This window comes from Gavialis gangeticus, unplaced genomic scaffold, assembly GCF_001723915.1.
Source record: "Gavialis gangeticus isolate Ggan-Ray unplaced genomic scaffold, GavGan_comp1, whole genome shotgun sequence".
NCBI classification, from domain to species: domain Eukaryota; kingdom Metazoa; phylum Chordata; order Crocodylia; family Gavialidae; genus Gavialis; species Gavialis gangeticus.
This window is the reverse complement of record NW_017729024.1, coordinates 163699143-163706226: the sequence shown is the minus strand read 5'-3', so window position 1 is coordinate 163706226 and position 7084 is coordinate 163699143.

Here is a 7084-nt window from a genome sequence, read left to right as displayed (position 1 = left end):
CTGCTCGCGCAGGGCTGCTAAGAGCAGAGCAGGGGCCGTGTGCCGGGGCCTCCCTGTTGCACCCACACTGGGGTCCTGCCCACTGCCCTCTGCACCCCCCGCCAGTCCTGAGAGAGTCTCCCAGGGCCAGGGACAATGCCCTGGTGATGCCCCCTCCCCAGAGGGGCTGGTCTGAGCTGGGGTGCCCCCGCGTTGGCACAGGCCAAGGCCTGGACCCTGCTTTCCAGCTTGGACTGACAACCCCTTGGCACAGCCCTTCCCGTGCACTGGTGGTGGGGTGGGTTGGGGGAAGTAGTCGTGCACACGGGGCTCGTGTTGGTGGTCCGGGTGCCAATGGACCACGTTGGGAGGGCTGTGTCCTGCTCAATGGCCACATGCACATGCTCAGGCTGGGCTCATCTCCCCTCTGTGCCGACAGAAAAGATTTAGCTCCTTTAATCTCCCCTCCATGCTCCAGCCTCTGCCCTGGATGCCCGCTGGTCTCCCTGCTGCCCCAGCCTCCTCCCCAGCTGCCCACCACCCCCATGGTCATTGCTGAGATTGGCGCCAGGGGAATAACATGGTCCTGCCAGCACAGGCAGACGTGCTCCGCTGGACCAGCGCCTGCCACCCTCCAACTGCTCCATGGGGGATGTGGGCTGTCCCTCCTGGGGCCATGGCACGTGGTGCAATTCTGCCCTGCAGCCAGGCCCAGGCCACCCCGGCTCCTTCCAGGGTCCAGGGAGCTGGGACGGTGCCCACAGCTGGTGCTGGCAGAGGAGGGCTGCAGGCGAGAGCACGTGGGGATGTGGGAGGCCGGGAACAGCCCTGTGGCAGGGGTGGGGGGAGGAGAAGGGGCAGCAGGAGCTCCTGCAAAGGACCAGGCATGGGCACAGGTTTGCAGCCCTGTCCCGCGCACTTGCACAGCCTGGCAGCACTGGGTCCATGGGCACGCAGCTGCTGGCAGCCAGGCATGGAGCACAGCCGGCGCAGCTCAGTCTGCCACTGCCAGGGCTGCCCAGCAAGGTCACTGGTCCTGACCATAGCCTGGAGCAGCCGCAGCCCCAGCCACACTGAGCCGAGCTGTGCAGGCCACAGGGTGGGAGGCCAGGCTGGCAGCGCGAGGCACCTGCAGCACCTGCCCCTTGAGACCACCAGTGAGACAGGAGGCGAGGAGCATGGTTGTGGCCGTGGCCGTGGCCGTGGCCATGCTGCTGGGATCATGGAGGGGGTGCAGGACTGAGTGCGCCTGACGAGCCGCCCCAGGCACTCGGAGTCTCCTGGAGAAGCGGGTGCCAGCAACTCCAAACTGGGGCCGGGTGCAGTCACCATCCTAGCAGGGAGCAGCCAGGCAGGGAAGGTACGTGTGTGCCAGGAGTGTGGGGCACATGGACAGCACCCCCACCCCTTGGCATCTCACCGGCATGTGTCACTGGCCAGGCTGCGGTGCGGGGCAAGCTCCCCCATGGGAAGGAGCTCAGGCAGGCAGGACAGAGCTCAGGCACCTGCCGGGCTCACTCCTGCCTCTGTCGCGGTCCTCAGCAGCCTCACGCCAGGGTGAGGAGGGCAGCTGAGGAGGCAGGCCCAGGCCAGGCGCCCCTACCCTGGGCAGGGGTGTCTGTCACTGTGCTCCATGGCCCAGCTCCAGGGCAGATTTGTTCCATGCGGAGGCATCCCAGGCAGGCCCCAGCTGTCCCCTGACAATCTGCACCGCCCCACCCCCAGCCCCAGACGCCGTCCAGGTAGCATCACGCACGAGCCCATCCTGACCCGGCACCAAGGGCAAAGTCAAGGACAAAGCCAAGGGCAAGCAGATGCCAGTGCATGGGGGGGGCCGCAGCAGGCAGGTCCCTTCTCCAGGTGCTCAGCGCCCAGTCTTCGCCCCTGGGGACAGATGGTCCACTGGGGACTAGGCAGGTACCCTGGGCATTTCTTGCTGCCACGGCAGTGTGCCTGGGCACCGGGCACATCACACTCTTGACCTCTGACCTTTGGGAGCCTGGCAGCAGACCCCTGGGCCCCACAGCTGGTGAAGGGGAGGCCGAGCTGTGCTGCAAGCAAGTGGGTGGGCGCAGGGGGGTGGGGGCCGCACAGCATCCCTTCCTTTCCAGGCTGGGTCTCCCAGTCATTCCCAAGCAGGGCCTGTGCTGCCAGGGGAAGAATCTGTGCCTGGATCTGTGTCAACCTGGCAGAGGGTGACCGATGGGGTCCCCCCGGGTTCAGTACTTGGACCGGTGCTTTTCAACATCTTCATCAATGATCTGGACATTGGGGGGGAAGCACACTGGCAAAGTTCGCTGACGACACTAAGCTGTGGGGAGATGTGGCCACATATCAGGGTAGACTGACGATCCAGGCGGACATAGACAGTTTAGTTAGATGGGCAGACCAGAACCAGATGCTGTTCAACACCGAGAAGTGTAAGGTGCTCCATCAGGGGAGGAAAAATTCACAACAAACTTACAGGCTCAGTGGTGCTACACTAGCTAGCACCACATCTGAAAGGGACCTGGGGGTCATAATTGACCGTAAAATGAATAGGAGCCACCCATGTGATGCTACAGCTAGCACAGCAAACAATACGCTGGCACGCATCAACCGATGCATCTCCAGCACAACTAAGGCAGTTATTCTCCCACTCTACTCAGCCTTGGTGAGGCCACAGCTGGAGCACTGTGTCCAGGTCTGCGTGCTGCACTTCAAGAAAGATGTGGAGAAGCTTGAGAGAGTCTAGAGAAGAGACACTAGTATGATTAGAGGCCTGAAGAGCAAGCCATACGAGGAAAGGCTGACAGATATGGGACTATTCAGCCTAGAAGACCTTGGGGGGATTTGGTGGCACCTTACAAATATATCAGGGGTAAGCATCAGGGGCTAGGCGAGCAACTATTCACCAAAGTGCCTCAGGGGAAAACCAGGAGCAACAGTCACCTAGAAGAAGGTTTCAGACTAAATATAAGGAAAAACATCTTCATGGTTCATGTGACCAGACTCTGGATGAGACTCCCAGCGGGGTGGTGCAGACACCGACCCTGGAGATCTTCAAAAGGAGACCGGATGCACACCTTGCTGGGGTTCCTTGACGCCTGCAAGCGTTCCTGCCCAGAGCGGGGGGGCTGGACCCAACCATCTCATGAGGTCCCTTCCAGCCCTAAACTACTGTGAACCTGTGGGTCCTGGCACTGCCCTGGGACAGGGGGCTGCAACCCCAGGGCTGCAGGGCAGGCACAGGGCATGAAACTGTCCCTCTGACCAGCTGAGAGCAGCTCTTCCATCCCTGGGCTTGACTCTGCCTCCTCCCACAGCAGCCAAGGTACCCGGACAGACGGGCTGCCCTGCTCCAAGCGCACGGCTGGTCTGGCTGCTAATTAGACAGAGAAGTCCCGTTAATTATAGCGCGATCCCCTGGGCTCCTTCTGGGTGACGCGGTCCAGCTGTGCCCGTCTGAGTAGCTCGTTAGGGTGGGGAAGGAGCTGCCAAGCTGGGGCTGGCTCAGTGGCTCTGGCTGTGCCGTGCAGAAGGCCACTGCAGTGGGCAAAGCATATTGCAGAGCAGCCCAGTGAGACCCTCCCCAGCCCACAAGCACTGCAGCACTGTGGCCAGACTGCCATGGAGTAGCCAGTCCCCGCCAGGGTTCAGCCTCGGGCCAGGGACATGCAAGCACCTGGGCGGCTCCAGTACAGCGGGGAGAAGTGCAGGGGCTGGAACCAGCCCATCATTCGTGTACCATCCTTGCACCTTTTCCCTGCTGATCCCAGAGCCCCCCAGTACGGCACCTGGTGCCTGAGGGGCTGGAGGCTGAGACAGTCCAGTAGCCTGCAAGTCTGGGGCACCTTCAGTCTTCAGTGCTGGCAGCTGCAAGGGAGAGAGGAGCGGGGGAAAACCCAGGTTACTCCCTTCCAGTCTTGTTTTGTCACCCGCCCACTGTGTGACACAGGAGAAGATGGGCAAGAGGGACCTGGGGTCTGAGCCAGTCCATAGTATCTCCTATGCTGTCATGAGACCCACACAGGGACCAGGGTTCCCTGGGTGGAGGAGTTTGCTCACACAAAGCCCTCTCGGGGTCAGCGCTAGGCCCAGCCTGCCTGGCAGCTCCCAGCACAGAGCTCCGCACGGGCGCACAGCCGTTTTCCTCTGCTCTTTGCCACTATTCCTGGAGTCCTGTGTGGGCTGGTGTGACACGGCTCCACGGACATGGGCCAGAAGGAAAGCCCTGGGGTGGATTGCAGCCACAGTGCCAGAGGGAGCCAAGGCAGCTGGTGTCGCAGGAAGGAGCTGGCCGGCCCGAGCAGCCGTGTGCCCCTCTCAGCAAACGCCAGCATTTGTTCCCAGACCGACATGGCTTCCTCGGCCATGGCAGGAGGAAGGTGGTGGTCTCGCTGAGGAAGACTGATGCCTGTACTTGTACTTGGCCTTGCTGAGGCCACAGCTGGAGTACTGAGTCCAGTTTCGGGCTCCACAATTCAAGAAGGATGTGGAGAAGCTTGAGAGAGTCCAGAGAAGAGCCACGCGCATGATCAGAGGTCAGGAAAACAGACCTTATGACGACAGGCTGAGAGCCATGGGGCTCTTCAGCCAGGAAAAGCACAGGCTCCGGTGATCTGGTGGCCACCTATAAGTTTATCAGGGGTGACCACCAGGATCTGGGGGAGCGTTTGTTCACCAGAGCGCCTCAAGGGATGATGAGGTCAAACGGTTATAAGCTACTACGAGACCGTTTCAGGCTGGACATAAGGAAGAATTTCTTCACTGTCCAAGCCCCCAAGGCCTGGAGCAGCCTGCCATCGGAGGTGGTTCAAGCACCTACACTGAACACCTTCAAGAGCAAATTGGATGCTTATCTTGCTGGGATCCTATGACCCCAGCTGACTTCCTGCCCTTCGGGCGGGGGCTGGACTCGATGATCTTCCGAGGTCCCTTCCAGCCCGAATGTCTATGAAATCTACGAAATCCGTGTGGGACTATGCGGTGGAGGGAGCAGGGCCAACCTTGCACACATGAGAAGGCCCCGCTGCAAGTAGATGGGGTCCAAGGTGAAGTGAGGAGGAAGCCTCAGCCTGAGGAGGGGGCTGTGCAGGAGGCAGACTCCCCAGAGCAGGGACAGGCTGAACCCACCATGTGGCCCATCAATAGATCCATGGTGCATGAGGCAGGAGGGTTGCGAGCCCTCATCCAGCACCTGCACTGTGCAGGCTGCTACGTGCTCCCTGCGCAGCACTTTCCTTGGAGGGAGAAAGGGATTCCTCATTTTCATCCCACTTTTCCTTTGTGGAAAAATAATAATTTGCCAACTCTCTCCCACAGTGCAGTACTTAGCGGTGGCATCTGAAGACATTGATATAGGCATTTCTCCCCTTGATAGTGTCCTGATAGAAAGGGGTCATGGCATTGGCATCAGCATCAGCCAAGGAGGCTGGTTGCAGCCCTGTCTTGCCCACATGGCCTGCCTGGCAGCCCGAGTCGGGGTGCATGGCCTTGCACTTGGCCCCACTGGAGTGCATTGTGTGCAACCCAGCCCCATGCCCCAGCCCTGCTCCCAGGCAGCCCATGCGCCCGCTGCCATGAGCCATCCCTGCCTTCCCCCGCCCAGCCCTGCCCCCTGCAATCGTGCCTGGGCTACAGGACCAAGTGCTGCTGCCTTCCTGCTGCTAGGCACTCTCCACCCTCCCCACACCTCTTCACTCCCCAGCCAAGGCCCCAGCCTCCTCCCAGCCCCAGCAGCCTCCTCCGCCTTCTCAGCCAGCCACTGCCCTTGACCCCAGGCCCGCACCCTGGCCCGCCAGCCCTGGGCCCACCTTCTGATCCAACCGCAGCACCCGCTCTTCGGGGCCCCACGGAGGCAGGTGGGAGCAGCGCGGCAGGTGCTATTCTTAGCAGACTGGACCGGAGGGGCCCTGCATTTCTGGCCTGCTGAGCACTGTTTATTTAGGGCCGGATGCGCTGGCCCCGTGTGTCGGCCCCGGCGTGGCCGTGGGGGCGTGCGAGGGGCTGGAATGCTCTGGAGCTGCCAGCTCCCAGCCTGCTGCTCTCAGTCACAGGCCTGGGGGAGGGGGCCCGTCCGCCTGTCCATGAAAGCACGTGCTCCAAGGTGCTACACGGGTGGGCCGCGGTGGCGCCGTCGTGGCAGCCCGTGCACGGCAGGCTCTGCCACGGGCTCTGCGCGGTGGCCCTGGTCCTGTCAGGGCATCAGGGAGGGGAGGACACAGTCGGATCAGCTCAGCTCAGGGGGCAGGAGCCTGTATGATACCCAGAACTGCTGCCCCCCACCCCCATAGCAGTGGTGCCCAGCTGTGGCTTCCTCTCCCCAGGGGTGGAAGGGGGAGCTGGGCACACACTTACCTTGAGAGGAGAGTTTCTGCTTGCTTTTCTGGGGAAGATGCACTGGTGTGGTGTGGGCCAGACAGCTGGGGATGTAGCTCAACCCGGGGTCCAGAGCCCCTCGGCTGCCTCTTGGGACCTCCCTGCCTTTGCCGAGGTTCAGGCTGGGGTGCAGCAGGGAAGGGTGTGTGGGCTCTGCCCCTGGGGCACTGTCTCACCCCTTCAGGGCACCATGGCTGTGCCAGGGTGCACCGAGGCTCACAGGATGCATGAGCCACCAGGTCCCAGACCCTCCGCCCAGCGATGCTCCCAGGGGTCCTATCCTGGAGGCGGGTGTTGAGGAATGTTGCTATGACAACAGGCTGCACACCAGTCACATCCAGGGAGCCTGGGGCACGCTGGAGGGGGGTGGTCTGGGGTGCAGGATGCAGTGAGGGGGGCGGGCATCTGCGGGCATCGGGGTGAGCTGCAGGGCAGGGTGCAAGGTTGCAGGAATCTGAGACACCAGGGCTGGGGGCAGGGTTGTAGTGGGCTGAGCTGCAGGGGTGGGGGGTACTGAGATGGCAGGGGCAGAGGTCCTGGAGATGGAGCTGCAGGGATGGGGAGAGGTTCTGGGTGCTGTGATGTGGAGGAAACAGATGTCTGGGGTGGGGGCGAGATGCGGGGGGGGTGCAGGGAGTCTGTCGGGAGGGCAGACATGTGGGGTGCAGGCTTCTGCAATTTGGGGGGCTGAGGTCCTGTGGGGCAGAGATGCGGGGTGCTAAGATGCAAGGGAGCAGAAGTCTGG